Source organism: Malaya genurostris, chromosome 3, assembly GCF_030247185.1.
Source record: "Malaya genurostris strain Urasoe2022 chromosome 3, Malgen_1.1, whole genome shotgun sequence".
Taxonomy (NCBI): domain Eukaryota; kingdom Metazoa; phylum Arthropoda; class Insecta; order Diptera; family Culicidae; genus Malaya; species Malaya genurostris.
In genome coordinates, this window is record NC_080572.1 from 179518829 (window position 1) to 179538525 (window position 19697).

Here is a 19697-nt window from a genome sequence, read left to right on the forward strand (position 1 = left end):
ATATCATGAAATTTTAACAGCTGTCTTTTAAAGATTAGTATTAACTGAGAAAAAGTGACTGCAATATAGCTAGCGCCATCTATGTGTTAGGCCCGGGACTTTTCAGCCCATGTGGTAAATTAACACTCGAAATTGTTATGAATCCATTGTTTTTTGAAATGTAAAAAGTAGCTTTACTTAAATCTCTCATCTTTTCTAATAAATCGAAATATCGTTTTACACATAATATTTTGAAAGTTTGTATTTCATAAATATCGTATGGATTTGACAACAATAGCACCATCTGTGTGTCAGTTACACTACTTATTGAGTGATGTGTTATCAATGATAATGATACGATGCTTTCTTTAACCTATATATATAAAAATGGATGTAAGTTTGTATGTTTGTAACGCGATGACTTCGGAACTACTGAACGGATTGCCACCAAACTTGGCACAGGTACTTCTTGTATTTCAGAGATGGTTTAGGGAGTATATTTATATGGGAGGGAGCGTAGCAAGTGTCATAAACAAGGGGGGGTCATGAAAAATTTCATATAACTTGACAAGAATCGATACGTTTTGAAGACCGTAGAACCATTTTGCATACCTTAGATATGACTATATGGGGGGTGGATGTAGCAAGTGCCTTTAAATAGGGGGGTGTAATGTTTAAAACGGCATAATTCCGAAACTACTGAACGGATTGCCACCAAACTTGGCACAGATACTTCTTGCTCTTCAGAGATGGTCATAAGCGTATTTTTATGGGGGGAGGGAGCGTAGCAAGTGTCCTTAACAAAGGTGATCATTAAATATATTATCTAATTTGACGAGAATCGGTACTTTTTGAAGACACTTTTTGCACAACTTAGACAAGATTATAAGGATATTCTGTTAGGCGAGGGTGTAGTAAGTGTCTCTAAAAAGGAGTGCAATGTTCGGAACTATTGCACGAATTGCTATAAAATTTGGTGAAGACGGTACGACCACTTTGTTGTAATTTATTGAAAGATGGCTTTTTGGTCAATGTTGCTTTACAAAATATTTAGTTTGCGTTAAAAGCCGACGTTGCGAAGGAATATCCCTTCATCTTCAGGGCAAAAACGACAACAAATATTTTTCGTCAAGTGGATTGAAACATTTAAAATGATCAAAAACGGGAACGGCTACTCTACAACAGTCACTTCCCCCGCACATCAAACCAGATTAAACAAGATTTTGTAAAGCAACATTGACCAAAAAGCCATCTTTCAATAAATTATAAAATTTGGTACAGTTATTTCTTGCTCCTCAGAAATAGTCATAAAGGTATTTTTATAGGGAAGGAAGCGTAGCAAATATCATAAACAGGAGGAGCCAAGAAAAAAATTAATAAAATTTGACAAGAATCGATCATTTTTGAAGATCATGTAAACATTTTCCATACCTAAGATATGATAGATATGAGGAGTGAATGTAGTAAGTGCATTAAAAAGGGGGGATGTAACTGCATAGCTCCGACACTACTGAACGGATCACTATCACACTTGGTACTGCTGCTTTTTGCTCTTCAGAGATAGTTGGGGGAGAGAGCGTAGCAACAAATATGGTGATTCTTCGGAATGTCATGATTCCGACGTACATAATATTTGGGACGAAATACCTTTTTAAAATCCAGTAAAACGACATCATAATCCTCTAATCCAATAACAAAGAAAAAAAACGAATTGTATCGATATTCTTGTGAAATGACATGTAAAATACACACTCTTCTAATTTAAGTGCAGTGGATGACCGGAAGGTTAAACTGCTAATAAAAACAACAACAACAACAGCGTAGCAACAATCCTTAACAGGGGTCATGAAAAAATTTATTTTATTTGACGAGAATCGATACTTTTTGGAGACCATAGATACTTTTTGCGCAACTTAGGGTATTCGTGTGGGGTGGATGAAGTACGTCCCTCTAAAAAGGAGATATAATGTTTGTAACGGCGCAACTCCGTAACTACTGAACGGATCGCTATCAAATTTGGCACGAAGAAGCTCTTCAGAAATGATCATTAGGACATTTTCAGGGGGGAAGGTGTGTAGGAAGGGTCAATGGCGAAATTTGAAGAGAATCGACATTTAGACTAGAAGGAGGGGTTTTTGAAAATAAATTTTAATCTCCCATTTTTTATAAAACAAGAAAGTGGCAAGGTCGTCCTTTTCTTTAAATAATTTCAAATAATCTGGTTCCATTTTGCCGGGGAATTCAAAGAACTAAGGGAAAATAATCTTTATCTGCCTATGAACGCGAGTGTATTTAAGTTTCAGCATAACTACGAAACAACTAAACGAATCGCCACCAAGTTTGGCACATGTACCAAAGGTGGGAATCGATATTTTTTAAAAGCACAGATACACTACACTACTTAGGGTAATCATGAAAGAGAACTGTAGTGAGTTCACTGACAAAAAGAAAGTTTAATCAAAATAGATTATAAGGTTATTTTGAGGGTGAGAGAGAGTAGCAAGTGCCCCGAACATAGAAAGTGTACGGGAAATTTGATCGGTTTTACGAAAAATTGGTACTTCTTTACGAGTACAGTATATTTATAGCAACTGAGAGAGGTTCACAAAACTATTCACAGGAGTGAGGGGGTATAAGTTTTCTCAACATTGATCTGAATTGATGACATCATACAATCAATGTGGATTTTATTATGTAAACTGAGAAAACTGTCGACTCAAGGAGATGGAAATTAGATTACAACAACATTTGTTCAATCATTATTCTATAGGTTTTACTCCCCGATGAACGGCCAGAATGGTTAAAGCCTTGGTAAAATAAATTATATAAAAATGTTATTCTATAGTACGAATGTAATTATGATGTTAAACAACCTTTTGTTATAAAATAATCACTATCAGATTGAAATTTTTGAACAATTCATGATGTCATAAAATTTTTATAAAGATGAGGGAGTAGCAAGTGATTATATCCATGGAAGCCAAAGGTATTGTAAATCGAATGTAACGAGGAAGTACGGAAGTACGTTACAAGCACATATACATAATAGTTCAAGCAAAGATAAACTCAAGATGGAATGGTCTATGATTTCTCATGTACCACTCAAATAGGACCACTCGATAATTCTGGTTCACTGTCAGTTGTAGTTTAATTCTGTATAAAATGTTCAAAACGACGAATGTAACAATGAGAGATTCTCTTTGATTACTTTCTCTTTCGATTATTGCTAAGCATTCCTGCTATTTTCGGTAATTTCTTCAGTGCAGATTCAAAGATGATAGCTTTAGTTATTATTATCGGTAAATAATTGGAGTACTGTCATAATCGAAAGCAAACAAAGAGAATCTCTCATTGTTTCATTCGTCGTTTTGAACATTTCAAACAGAATTATTTTTTGAAACAAAACAACAAGCGTCGAATCACTACAGGCGTCGTAACTATGATTATATTTGTTTTCATGTCAGTAACAAATCGTGTTCAAATATGCATAATATTGAATAATCTCACAACACTTTCTGCGGTTCTTTGTATTTATTATATTCAACTATCATTTTATTTAATTCGTTCAAGACGGTTCAATCCGCTTTAGAAACAATCAGATCCAAAACAATTTTACGCAAAACTTGCATACTTTTGTTTATTTTCTTTTGGTTTTGTAGTGTAACCATGGTATTTTGCGACGCTTTTCTATGTGTATCGACGCTTTTTAACAAGGGGCTACTAATCTTCTATATATATAAAAATGGATGTAAGTTTGTATGTTTGTAACGCGATAACTTCGGAACTGCTGTACGGATTGCCACCGAACTTTGCACAGATACTTCTTGCATTTCAGAGATGGTTTAGGGAGTATTTTTATAGGGGAGGGAGCGTAGCAAGTGTCATTAACAAGGGGGGGTCATGAAAAAATTCATATAACTGGACAAGAATCGATACGTTTTGAAGACCGTAGAAACATTTTGCATACCTTGAATATGACTATAAGGGGGGTGGATGTAGCAAGTGCCTTTAAATAGGGGGTGGAATGTTTAAAACGTCATAATTCCGAAACTACTGAACGGATTGCCACCAAACTTGGCACAGATACTTTATGCTTTTATGAGATGGTCCTAAGAGTATTTTAATGAGGGAGGAAGCGTAGTAAGTGTCCTTAACAGGAGGGGGTCATGAAACAATATGTCTAATTTGACGAGAATCAATACTTTTTAAGACCATAGAAACATTTTGCATATATTAGATATGATTTTATGAGGGGTGGATGTAGCAAGAGCTTTTAAAAAGGGGGGTGTAAAGTTTGTAATTACATAACTCCGGAACTACTGAACGGATTGCAATCAAACTTGACACATGTACTTCTTGCTCTTCAGAGATTGTCATAAGTGTATTTTTATGGGGAGAGGGAGAGTAGCAAATTTCATTAACAAGGGGGGGGGGTCATGAAAAATACATATAACTTGACGAAAATTGATATTTTTGAAGATCTTAGAAACATTTTGCATACCGTAGATATGATTCAATAGGGAATGGATGGAGCAAGTGCCTTTAAAAAGGGGGGTGTAATGTTTGTAATGGCATAACTTCGAAACTACTTAACGGATTCCTATCAAACATGTCACATGTGCTTCGTGTTCTTCAGAGATGGTTATAAGAATATTTCCATGGGGGGAGGGAGAGTAGCAAGTGTACTTAAAAAAGGTGATCATAAAAAATTTATCTTGCACAACTTCGATATGATTATAAGGATATTCTGTGGGGAGAGGGTGTAGTAAGTGCCTCTTAAAAAGGAGTGTAATGTTTGTAACGGCATAACTCCGGAACTATTGTACGAATTACTATAAAATTTGACACAGTTATTTCTTTCTCTTCAGAAATAGTCATAAAGGTAGTTTTTTAAGGGAGGAAGCGTAGCAAGTATCATTAACAGACTATAAAACAATTCAGAAAATTTTACAAGAATCGGTAATTTTTTAAGATTATGCAAACATTTTCGTATCTTAGATATGATATACGTATATGGGGGTGGATGTAGCAAGTGCCTTTAAAAAGGGGGATGTAACGGCAGAACTCCGGAACTACTGAACGGATTGCTATCAAATTTGGCACAGATACTTCTGGCTCTTTAGAGATGATCATTAGGACATTTTCAAGGGGGAAAGTGTGTAGCAAGTGTCCTTAACATAGGGAAGAGGGTCAATGACGAAATTTATATAATTTGAAGAGAATCGGCATTTAGACTAGAAGAAGGGGTTTTGAAAATAAATTTTCATCTCCCATTTTTTGTAAAACAAGAGAGTTGCAACAATTTCAAGGTCGTAGCAGATAGTATTGCTGTTGTTAATTTGATTGCAACGCAATTTTCATCAAATGATTTCAAAAGATCCGGTAAAATTTTGCCGGAGTATTCAAAGAACTAAGGGAAAATAATCTTTGTCTGCCTATGAACGCGAGTGTATTTATGTCTCAGCATAACTACGAAACAACTAAACGAACCGCCACCAAGTTTGGCACATGTACCTAAGGTGGGAATCGATATTTTTTGAAAAGCACAGATACTTTCTACACTACTCAGGGTAATCATGGAGATCTGTAGTAAGTTCACTAACAAAAGGGAAGTTAAATCAAAATAGATTATAAGGTTATTTTTAGGATGAGGGAGTGTAGCAAGTGCACCGAACATGGAAAGTGTAAGGGAAAATTGATCGGGTTTTACGAAAAATCGGTACTTCTTCACAAGTACAGTATATTTCTAGCAACTGAGAGAGGTTCACAAAAATATTAACAAGAGGAAGGGGAAATAAGTATTCTCAACATTGATCTGAATTGACGAAATCATACAACCAATGTGCATTTTATTATGTAAATTGGAAAAAACTGTCGACTCAAGGTGATGGAAATAGGATTACAACAACATTTGTATTAACTGAATCATTATTCTATAGGTTTTCCTCTACGATGAACGATCAAAACGGTTAAAACCTTGGTAAATTAAATTATATAAAAACGTCATTCTATAGTACGAATGTAGTTATGATGTTAAACAACCTTTCGTTATAAAATAATCATTATCAGATGGAAAATTTTGAACAATTCATGATCTCATAAAATTTTTATAAAGAGGAGGGAGTAGCGAGTGTTGATAGCCATGGAAGCCAAAGTATTGTAGATCGAATGTGACGAGGAAGTACGGAAGTACGTTACAAGCACATATACATATGAAACTCGGAGGTTACTAAGAAGGTATTTATAGAGAGAAAAGTGTTTTAAATGTGTCTAACAAAAGGGTTCAAATATAAAACAGACCCAATTTGCCAACAAAATTATGATTATTGTGAGATCTGAGATGGGACACTGATCATTCGCAATTTGAACATGAACGGAGTATTGTTCAATCGAGTTTCCGTCTAAGTTGTGTTTCATTGCAATCAGAGTATTTCACTAAGCAGGACAACTTCGAGAATTTTTTTCGACCTTCCCTTCACGAAACATTTCCGAGCAACGCCGGGTAATTCAGCTAGTAGTATACTATTACCAAGTTCTCGGGTTCACGATTACCGAACAAGTTTTTTTCTTTGATGTATATGGGACTTCGTAATCTTGAGTTTATCTTTGGTTCAAGTACGTTACAAACACATATACATATGAAATTCAGAGGTTACTAAGAAGGTATTTATAGAGAGAAAGGTGTTTAGAATGTTTCTAACAAAAGTGTTCAAATAAAAAAATGACCCAATTTGTCGAGAATACACTGAAAATTATGATTATTGTGAGATCTGAGATAATTCGCAATCTGAACATGAACGGAGTATTGTTCAATCATGTTTCTGTCTAAGTTATGTTTCACTGCAATCAGAGTATTTCACTAAGCAGGACAACTTCGAGAATTTTTTCGGCCTTCCCTTCACGGAACATTTCCGAGCAACGCCGGGTAATTCAGCTAGTAATTAATAAAAAAATAGATGCTGTAGAAAATTTACGATTTTAATTTCACGAAATCTTGTTATAAGTTATGTTGAAATCACTTGTACGCTATATTACGAATATTGGAAGTAAATAAACATTATTTATTTAATTCATATATTTTGAAACATAGTAAGTGATTTTCACGAGTTTTAGATAAAACAACGATTTCTGGAATCATCTGAAATAAATTGTATTCTAATTTCAAGCAAAGTGGAAGCTTAGCAAATAATTTTGCTACACGGAAAAGCCAGCGATCGCAAAACAACTAAAATATTAGTTGTTTTTCTGATTTTGATTGGGTAAAATTTGGTACAACTAATCGACTGTTGTTTTAACTAATCTGTCATTTTTGATTCATCGTGCTGGCAGCTTAGCAACGACACCTAACAAAAACACGTACCACAAACAAGTAATGAAACGTTTCAGTTGAGCAATGCCAAACACCCTGAGCGAACAATGAAACGTTTCAATGAGATGTCATTCGTGCAATTGAGCAAAGACACAATCCCAGCAAAGTTACTTGTATGCATGAAAGCAAACAAATATCTCAGTTGTTTCAACCAATCATTCAGTTGTTTGAACTTAAGACGCCAATTGCAACAAATATTTTTTACTGTTAACCTCTTCGGGGGCAGCTAATCGTTTACTGCTTGAACAACGAAATTTTATCTAATTAACTGCTTATATCTTTATCACTAAACTCACAAAGGATATAGAAATGCACCAAAAGAATACAATTCTCAAAAGGGATCTAACCAGAAAAATGGACACAGGGAATTAGGAAATTTTTCCTTCACTTGCAGAATGGCTCGCTGGTAAACCTAATGCTACAGATACACTTTCAAGATAATACAAATAGTACCACTTCACTTTAGCAGCAAATTTTTAAGCGTTAAGCGGTTTTAATAACATTGACATGAACTGTCCTAGAATACATTACTCTCAGATGAAATTAAAACATTTATACTGTAGGAATATCTATTTAACACATGGAAAACTTGTTTTACAATTAACTGTTATATTCTTCTGCATACTTTCACTTACATGAAACGACCACTACGTAACTAACATAAATGACGTTCATGTACACCGAAACCTCCATTTACGAACTAAACGGGGGTTCGTAAAAAGAGGTAGTTCGTAAAAAAAGTTTACGTTATTTGGGATTTGGTTCGTAAAAAAAGTTTACGTTATTTGGGATTTGGTTCGTAAAAAGAGTTTACGTTATTTGGAATTTACTTCATAAAAAAAGTTTTGTGTGATTATTGTGGAAACCGCGCATCATATGTTTATTTTCGGAACGGATGTGAAGAGTAAGTGCAAGAAAATGATGTTTGGGCTCGTTTCAAAATCCAAGATGGCGGCTTCCGGATTATTGAGATTGCCTAAAATCCCTAACAATATGGGTATATTCGGAACGGAATTGATGAGTAGATGTCGGAAAACGATGTTTGAAGTGGTTCTGAAATCCAAGATGGCGACTTCCGGTTTGTTGATATTCCTTGAAAACCCTTACAATATGGGTATTTTCGGAACGGGGTTAATGAGTAGATATCAGAAAACGATGTTTGAGGTAGTTCTGAAATCCAAGATGGCGACTACCGGTTTGTTGATATTCCTTGAAAACCCCTACAATATGGGTATTTTCGGAACGGGGTTAATGAGTAAATATCAGAAAACGATGTTTGAGGTAGTTCTGAAATCCAAGATGGCGACTACCGGTTTCTTGATATTTCTTGAAAACCCATACAATATGAGTATTTTCGGAACGGAATTGATGAGTAGATGTCGGAAAACGATGTTTGAAGTGGTTCTGAAATCCAAGATGGCGACTTCCGGTTTGTTGATATTCCTTGAAAACCCTTACAATATGGGTATTTTCGGAACGGGGTTAATGAGTAGATATCAGAAAACGATGTTTGAGGTAGTTTTGAAATTCAAGATGGCTACTTCCGGTTTGTTGATATTCCTTGAAAACCCTCACAATATGGGTATTTTCGGAACGGGATTTATGAGTAGTTGTCAAAAAACGATGTTTGAGGTGGTTCTCAAATCCTAGATGGTAAATCCGAGATGCCGGAAAATGCATCTTCTCATCAAGTCGCCATCTTGGATTTCCAAAATACCTCAAACATCATTTTCCGGAATCTACTCTTTAAACCCGTTCCAAAAATACCCATATTGGAGTACTTTCCATTGGGTCGAAAATCGCTTTCGATGCATGACAAAACCTCTTTTTACGAAGTAGGTTCGTAAAAAAAGTTTACGTTATTTGGGATTTGGTTCGTAAAAAAAGATTACGTTATTTGGAATTTGGTTCGTAAAAAGAGGTACGTAAAAAGAGGTAACGTATAAAAAGTGTTCGTAAACGGAGGTTTGGGTGTACCATTGAAAATTTTCAACATGAAACGCTTATGGTGAAATGAAGAGGTTTTTTGTTCTGCCTTTTGCTGTCTTCGTTCTCCTCCAAGTGACAGCATTTGAAGACAACAATTTCGGTTACCTGAATGATTATGTCAAAATCAACAGATATGTTAGTTAAATCAACAACATTTTAGTTGAAACAACCAGGGCGTGAAACAACAATTGCAATATTGAAATTTTGTGATCTGCGGGTTCTCAGTGTATTTACTTTTGCCTTCCAAAGACTTAGCTAGACTGCAGATGCCAAAACTGACTTATTTCAACAGTTATTTTTAAGTCAAATTTCATACATACTGATAAATTTTCAAGAGATGATGAATGATATATTACCTCCCTGATTCATTCATTAAGTACGACTACCACAAATTTAAGTAATTCCTGTTATTTTGAGAAGTTTTTTCCTAAATTACGTCACCGGTAATAATTTTGCTATGTAAGTTTCATTGGGATTATAGATGAGTGCAAAATTGGCTTTCCACATAAAAAATGAAGAACCTTCTAATTTGTTTCTAACTTGTCGAAACATTATGATAAATACGATGTTCGTGTAAGTAGGAAATTGTTCATTATTTTATATTCAATTTCGTTCGGCATCTAATCGAATATGGATAGTCGAGTGAATATTTGACCTTGCCAAAATAATAAATTTAAAACTAACAATAGCCAACCGCAGAATGCCAACAGCGGATAATGTAATATGGCTTTTACACGCAACATTTTTTATTCTTTCTAGGGTAAGAAGAGCTACTAATGATTCTCGGAACATCGAAATGAAGACTTCTTACTCACGTCAAAGAGCGGTAGCCGTTCCACCCAGTGGTAATGATTGCGTGACTCATAAACTGATCACGGGATTAGCGGCAACTGTTGTCATGATGATACTAGGCATCTTCTCTACTGTGCCGTTTTGTTACGACTTACTATTAAACAATTTTGTTCCAGTTGCTGTGTGGAAAAATGCACGGTGGATGTTTCGTCAGCGATAACGACGTTGTTGATGATTTGTTTCATGACTTACATCAATCTATTATGCTTATAATAAAATGTAGAGTTGTGATTAATTCACTTGCAGTTCCAAAACAACTGCTATAAAATTTGTTTACGACTGTTTCTAGCATTTTGAGCTTTTTAGTGGCGCAGAACACTGGATTGATTCAAGGCAAAGACATAACCCAATGGAAATGAAAATGTGCACCCGTATAAAACTGATACGCTATCTTTTCTACTGTATATTAGCATATTTTGAAGGAAGAAAATATTCTAATTAGTTCTTTGGAACCGATTCAGTGGTCCTAAAATGAAAAAAAACTGATTGAATTTTTAAATGTTTAACTATATTGTTCTTTGACGAAAAATTTCTCTAACGATATTTTGAAATTGATGAAAAAATATTTTTTTTTTTTCATAAATACGTTTATTTCTTAAGGCAATTCTCATAAGTTTTTCTTCGCCGTTGCATAACTTTTACATAGAATTCTTATCCTAATATAATACTAATATAGTCATAACGATTTGAGCTTAATAAAACATATTCCTCTTATTTTTTAAACATCATATTATTTGAACCAAACGATTAACTGCTATAAATTATAAAATAAGCTGAAATTTTTATATGTTTTGTTGTTGATTTCATAACCTATTTCGAGTTTGATTTTATTAGCACATCATTTTTATTAAAATTTTGCTATTGGATGAACTAATGGACTCAGTAGGAGTCAGAACTAAAAAATGATGAAATTAAAAAGAAGTTTCATGTTGGAAAAGTCACGAGTGGAATCAATGCGTCATTTGAAATGTTAATTAGTTTTGAGTTGTATGGTTTGAAGAATTATGTCGCCTGTAAAATAATCTTTTTTTCTGTGTACGAAATGGGTCATCGGACACCTCCCTGAGTCCTGGACTAAAGTTATTTGCATGTACAGTGGGGTCTCATACAACGCGGATTCGGTTTTGCCGGTATTAGTTGTTGCCGGATTCGTTATTGCCGGATAACCGCGATAAACAGGACCCAGAGCATATGCGATTTCGATTGACTGGGGCTGTGAACGGTTATCTCGCTTCGGTCGACAGATAGAGCCACACAATCTTCGGCAAACTTGTTTTAGATACTTAGATCAACAATTTGGTGTAATTTTACAGACAATTAGTTGAGAACTGCTCCGCTAGGGGCGCTTTGAAAAATGCATGATATAAATCATTCGCTTAATACAGGCAAAACGATTTGAGCTTCGATTAACTCGCAAATTATAGTATTTTGAAGAATGCGGGAATTCGGGAGTTTGTCAAACAGCAAAGATATTAACTCGGACTTACTCCATCAGATGTAGCTAGTGTGCTTGAATACAAATATCAATTATCAAAATTATGTTAAACTAAAAGATATAGAGCGGTTTTGTTTATTGGAAAATTGTTAAGAATGTTATAGTTTACATTATGAAAACTATGTTAGTTGAGAACTTTCCCACAGAATGGCGCTAGTGTGATCTCAATCTTACAATATAAAATTTATTATGTGGTATCTCTAAAACCTGATGATATAGATTGGCGGTGTTTTCGGAAAGAAAGTAGAGGAGGTAAAAACAGATTAAATAGTGTGAACAGTTGTAAAAATTTTTCTCACTTGGTGAAGCTGGTGTGCAATTCTGGGTTAAAAATTCCTGTAATCTTGATTTATTAAGATCGTTTTTTCGAGGGTTTACAAACTGGTTAGAAGATTGATAAAAGCTTGTGTGTGATAATTTAAGAGCAGTGTATCTTCCTCAACATTGCTTGGTTTATCAAAAAGTATTCGATAATGTGAACAGTAGTTTAGTATTCGAAAAAAAGGTTGTGCTATTGCAATCATGATGAATTAGAAAGCTTTTATATTATATTTGTTTGTTTCGTGATTTTTACTAGTTGACGGTAGAGATTTCTTCTACAATGCTTGTGTAGGAATTAATAGCTGTCTGGTCGCGGACAAACTTGATAAGAAATATGATTATTTTTATGGGATTTCTCAAGTTTCGAAATATGCGGTTTCTATATAGTTTTCTGAATTTTCTGTCATAAAATGATATTGTGTCATGCGATTCTCTAACAAATCTACTAAGCATACATCCTACGCGACCACGATGTAAAATACCTGGTGATCACGTTTTTCTATGTGTTAGTGCGGTTGTCATTTTATTTTGGAATAACAGAAAGACGTGAAGAAGGAAAACATAAACAAATGACGTTTCGGGAGTTACTTTTATGAAAATATTTAGAGTTGATTCTGTTTGCGAAAATACTGACAGTGAAATGCAGTGTTTTGTTCCGGGATGTTTCAATCGTTTTCATCATCTGTATTTGAAATGCCACCCACAGCACAATCACTCCATTATCCATAATAACTGTAATAGATACCACAGTGCGATCCGCCAAATCCTTCCCTCCAACGAAATGAACAGAATCGGATGTGTATAAAATTTTCTATATTTCGACGTTACCTTGCAAGCCCTTGAAGAAAAAATAGAGGGTTGTATTCAAGACACGACCGAGCACAATAACATTAAAAATAGAACTTTTCTAGGGTCTTCACAATTAATACGAAAATAAAGATGATAATGGTGATGATACACTAAACTAAAAACTTATTCAATTGACTAATTACAAACTTGCTCTAGTTTAAGCGCTTAGATTGTTAGCGAATGATAAAATTGACAATTAGATTCTTTCTTGGTAATTGATTCTATTCAATTTTGATCCCTTTCCACAAATTTTTACATTGTTAAGTTTTTGAATAAAGTTTAACTAGAAGTCAATTATGATGAATTCAAAGTTACTTGAAAGCTCAATCTTAGATACAAACAACCTAAAGATTTAAACCTGAACAAATGAAACTATTTTATTTTATAATAACAATTTTCGAGAAACGTACTTATTAATTAATTACTTTTATTAATTTTATAAACAGTTAATTGATCCAAGAGAAAATTTTATTTATTTTAACGAAAAATGTTGTTCCAGTAATAGTGTAATTTTATTAAACCTTCAAAATCGTCGATAATCTTCGGAAAGTGTCGGTAAATAATATGGAAACAATACGAGGAAGAAAACATGTGAAAGAGTTCGCATAAAATATTCAGTTACTAACATTGATTTTCGCTTTGGCATATTAGGAATATACGGAATGGATACGCAAATTCCGAAATTTTGATCATATTGTATCTTGATGTTATTAACACATCAATGAACATTGTCATAGTTACACGCCATCAGACTAACTAAACGCGGTTAACTAAATTCTACGAGGGTTCCTATTCAAACGATACATGTAAAATCGCAGGTAAACTTACTTTGAGTTTATCTTTGATACTATATGATATTGCATCTAATTGTACTGTATATGTGAGCCTGTGGAACTCATTTATACTACTAAACCGAGGAGGCCGCTTTTAGATAAGTTTCAGAATTTAATTTTGAATCTTTTGAACCGTTTAATTCCTGGTGGGACAACAACTTGTTCAGTAACATTGTCACGTTTTATTCGTATGGAAATGGAGATTTAAGTATGCAAACCGATCCGTTGACAAATTAAAACATTTTTAAGCTTACAATATTGAAGCTTTGGAATCATTTTAATTAAGTAAATCCATTAACAAATCATCGAGGAACAAGCGCTGCAAATTAGATCCGGAAAATCTATCGCCGATAATTCTAAATTGGCCTGATAGTTACCAGAGAACCAAAATAAAATACTCAATTTAAACCAATTTTTCAGTGGTATGCAATTGAAATATTCAAATGACGTTATCTCATAAGTTTAAGTTAAATGTTTCCGAATCGATTGGTTGTTGAATTAAATAAATCCATCAACAAATGACTGAGTTATAAGCGTTCAAAATTATGACAGAAAATAATTACGCGATTAGTTTTGCATTTTTTAAATTGACACCCAGCCTCGGGAAGCGAAGTGTAAGGCATTTTTAATGACAAAATCGACCAAAAATTTGCTAAATACATGGGATATTTCAAAAGAATCGGTAACTACGCTGATTCGGTTCTTCAATAGCTAGATGATATATATGATATATAAGATACTCAAGCGAACACGGTGTTGAAGACAACAGGAAATTTCACCAACACATAATGCAAAAGCAACAATCCAGCAAGTGAACGCATATACAATCCAGTCATTAGCTCACTGGACAAGCTACTTGTTTCATTCTCAGTCAAACATCAACTAGGCAAAGAAATATTATGCAGCCTATATTTATAGATTTCTATTCATACTACGCAGAACGATGCGGTGTTTTTTATGCATGACGCAAAGCCTCCTATGCCGAACAAGAAGTTGACGTCATTTTCTACAACAGGGATTGGTGGATGAAAACATAGGTCGATTCCAACCATTTTTTCAATAGTATGCTATTGAAATACTGAAACGACGTCATCATACTTGTTTAAGTTAAAAGTTTCCGGATCGATTGGTTGTTAAATTATAACAATCCATCAACAAATGACCGAGTTATTAACGTTCAAAATTATGACACAAAAAGGTTACGCGACTATTTTTGAAACTTTTAATTGACACCCGGCCCCATATAGTGAAGAGTAAGGCATTTTTAATGCCAAAATGTCCAGATTTTCAATTAGTGCCAAAGATTCGCCAGGCTGCGCGACAACTGAAGTAACTTAGAAGTGAAATTGCGATCTGAACTGGTCGTTTGTTTATGTTTACATGCTTGAGTCCCGGCGCACCATACTTAATTTCGTGAGAAAATTACCAACACAACCAAAACTGTCTTATCACGCCAGCAGTGTGTTTTACGTCGTGCTACGCGACGCTATCGTAATTGTGTTAGTGTGTTTCTGCAGAATTACTTTCTCGCATACATACTACTATATACTAGTTGAGCCGCGTTGAAAGCTAGAATATAAAAACAAGTACAGTGCAACCGAGAGAACGATCATAGATTCTTTCTTTCGTTTCATTTGGTTGTGTTAGAGACGTGAATATATAATTGATTCCTATAAATACGTTGTAGCTAATTTTCTGATCATCCAGTAGAAATTAAGCAGATAGGGCACTTTGGGCGCGTGGAAAAAAACCTGGAACGGGAAAAATCAAATTTTCATTGGTTTTCCCTTACCAATCGTCTGCTACAAAGTTTTTGAATCAATTTACGAACTTCACAAAATTCGAGGGTGTAAAATTTATTGATATTCGTTGAAAAACAGCTGAGCTGTGACAGCTCGAAGTTGCCGTTCCAACTTTTTTTCAGGCTTGGTATTCGGAGTGTTAATAATGGAGAAATTGTCGCTGATGTTGATCCAGATACAGATGATATAGACGATATTATTATTCCACAACCAAGCGCTGAAGAAATCAACTCAAAAATTTTGCTACTCAACGAATTGGAGAACTTTTGTTCTTTGGATAACAACATCGAACGACGAGAACAAATGCAGCACATCCTTAGACAATCTAATACACAACTAAAGAACTTATTGATTGAATGGAAGAACGATCAGAGTAAACAGAACTAATCACAAATATAACTCACTGTACGAGTAATAATTTGAATAATATCTTCATCTTCGACTATTTTGGATACAGTTTGTTATTTGAATAAATTCAACCTTCCGCAACAATTCCTAAAACTAACTTTAGCCAATGATTTTAAATTAATTAATGCTTTCAAAGATCTGGGTAATACCAAATTTCCGAAGAAACAGATTTTTTTTCTCCAATTGATGCGGTCTCAATAGCAGGCCTTCCGAATGCTCATGCGTGCACAAATGCGACAGCGAGAGCGCACCGAAAATGTGTGCGTCGCATATTTATCCTGTGAGCGTGAGCGCTGAATCAAAGAGCAAACCAAAAGCGTGTAAGAGACGCGTAGCGAGCACATAGAAACGGGATGTGCTGCTTGAAATTTCAGAGCATCGCATTTTCTTCTGTGCGCGACTCGTGCGCTTTGGTCTCACGAGACAGCGCACGAGATTTTTTATGAGTGCAGCTTGTGTGCTATGTGAGTCACAGTAAGAGCTGCTGTTATAATTATTTTTTCGTGGGTAGAGCGGTTCGTGCGACTTGTGTCCTATCCTAAAGGAAGAGATGAAGCGGATGAAAATAACGTACAAACCGCTCGTAGATCGCATGAAACGAGCGCGCCGTTCAATACCTGCACCTTCTCGAAGAAACCATCTTAATAAGTCAACATGATTTTGAGTTGCAGGAATTTCGAACGCTGAATTGCACACTAGTGTCAGCCATGCGAGAAATTTCGTGTGCTGATGAAACACTACTTTTTGATGAAAAAAAGTGCCGCCGATACCAAAAAATGGCTTGATGAGTGTTATTCAGACTCTGCACCGGACGAAGCAACAATTCGTAAGTGGTTTGCAAAATTTCGTACTGGTCATATGAGCACCGAAGGCGATGAACGCAGTGGACGTCCAAAAGAGGCTGTTACCGATGAAAACGTGAAAAAAATCCACAAAATGATTTCCAATGACCGTAAAATGAAGTTGATCGAGATAGCTGACACCCTAAAGATATCAAAGGAACGTGTTGGACATATTATTCACGAATATTTGGATATGAGAAAGCTTTGTGCAAAATGGGTGCCGCGTGAGCTCACAATCGATCAAAAACAACAACGAATTGATGATTCTGAGCAGTGTTTGGAGCTGTTATATCGAAATAAAACCGAAACGAAATAAATTTTTTCGTCGATATATAACAATGGACGAAACATGGCTCCATCACTTCACTCCGGAGTCCAATCGACAGTCAGCTTAGTGGACTGCACGCGATGAACCGAACCCAAAGCGCGGAAAGACTCAACAATCGGCCGGTAAGGTTATGGCGTCTGTATTTTTCAACAGTGACTATTATATAGCGTTATTTGAGCGTTTGAAGGACGAAATTAAAAAAAACGGCCTCATTTGAAGAAGAAAAAAGTTTTGTTTCATCAAGACAATGCACCGTGTCACAAGTCGATGAAAACCATGCTGAAATTGAACGAATTGGGCTTCGAATTGCTCCCTCATCCACCGTATTCTCCAGATTTGGCCCCCAGTGACTTTTTCCTGTTCTCAGACCTCAAGAGAATGCTCGCTGGTAAAAAATTTAGAAGCAATGAAGAGGTAATCGCTGAAACTGAAGCCTAATTTGAGGCAAAGGACAAATCGTACTACAAAAATGATATTGAAAAGTTGGAAGATCGCTATAATCGCTGTATCGCCTCTGATGGCAATTATGTTGAATAATAAAAACGAATTTTGGCAAAAAAGTGTGTGTTTCTATTAAACGATACGAACTTTTCAGCCGAACTGTTATCTACAACAAGTTTGCCGAAGATTGTATAGCTCTATCTGTCGACCGAAGCGAGATAACCGTTCACAGCCCCAATCAGTCGAAATCCCATATGCTCTGGGTCCCGTTTATCGCGGATTCGCTTTTCACGCCCCCGGTGAACCGCGTTATACGAGACCCCTCTGTATACTATATACTTCGGCAGGAAAACTAAGAGTTAATTAAAAAATACTGGCTTATTTATTGAAAATCAATGCACTCGAGATTGATTCATGGTAATGGTTTTTAACTCAATTGTTGATTCAACTGATATCTATGTCATAGTACTTTTGATTAACATGACGTATAAATTTCACTATTTCTATTCTATGTAACTCAAATACAGTCCTAAGTCTTTAACTTCCTCAACTCCTTTGCAAAACTGTTTTTAATTATTTACTGGTAAGAATAGTCCAATAAAAGAAAACAATGTCTTATGCACTTACCATTAGCAAGTGCTATAGCTCACTGTCGATGCAAGAAACAAGATATTTCGTGCTGCACCTAATACTAACTCGATTATTATTACATAAATTGAAAGTGTCCAATTCATAATTGCCATCCAGATTGACCAAACAAATGCAATCTCTTCCATAAATTTTGTTCTCAACTCAGCACATTCCCTGTGTAAACACCGCATTCCAGCTCTACGACCGAAGAAGTCTCGGGAAACAATAGCAATTCGTTTATTCCCACAACGTTGTGTACGTACACCACCCGGAGGAAGAAAATCTGCTAAAAACGGTCGTTCGCCCTCCCTGCTGTATCGAACACCCAGCTCCAGAAAACCACAAAGTCACGCTCGCTCGCCCCGTCGGTCGCAAGGATCATGAAGCCATTTTGGCTTCGTCCTGCAAAGCTACAAGAGGAACTGTATCAAAACCAGTCCAAAACATTTGTTGCCGAAGAGTCGAAAATAATAAAAATACCCTCTCACACCTTCTTAACATTCAACACTGGACCTCAGAGCTTTACTCCGAGCGTGCAGTGCGCCCTGGGGGAAGGCATCGGCACTCGCCCGACCAGTGTTGTTTATGTTCGGTGAGCTTCCGGGGCGACATACCGCGATGGGTGGCGCGTGTAAAGTGTAACGTCGGAAACAAATAACCAAATAAATTTGTTTGGAAAATTTTCCGAACGTGACTTGAATTTGGCTACTTCTTCAGCACGGCGGGATCACGATAGCAGAAGCATCACGGATAGCTCGCGCTGAGATTTTATTTGCTCTCAACGCGAGCTTCCACCGTTCTCCATCACCACCACCATCATCATTGGGGGGGTAGCCGGTGGCGATAATAGCTGCTAATGGGAAATTAAGCAACTGCTTCCACCTTCGTTTTTATGGAGTGGAAACAGGTCGCTTCCGTATGGTGTATGTGATATAATCGTTGTAATACAAAGTTTTTTTTTTTTATTTCTCTAGACGTGCTGGGAGTATTTAATTCTATGAAACATTTTAGGCAACAATGTACATTGAAAATGTCAAACGCCAGCTGTTTCTTTATTGTCGTTTGATGTCAATTTTTATTATTTTTAATTCACTTACTGTGCGAGAAATAAAATACAGATTCGATCTCGGTTATGGTTATCTTGTCATTTAAACACAAAGATGACGTAGAAGACGAAAGCTCGAATTTCAACATCGTTACCAAAACTATTCTTGTTTGGATTTATTTCAGCTTGATCTTCTCAAATGTTTCTGTTAAATATGATTCAATAACATTCATTTGATGAAAGGTTTATGCGATGAAAAGCATCGCAAACACAAAAAACGCCCTTTCGGGTGTCCGCTGGCGTTATGGCGTTTTGTAGTGCACCGCACACCACCGAAGTAAGAGGCATTACCGGAAGTAATCTGACAATTGCACTGCTCAAATGCGATGACGACGGAGTGTGGAACGAGCGATGATAGTAAAATTAACCATCCAATTTAAATTAAACCCTAATGAAGATTGATATTCCGGAAAGTGTGTTAGTGTCTGCTGTACTGGCGGAGCTGCTGCTTCAG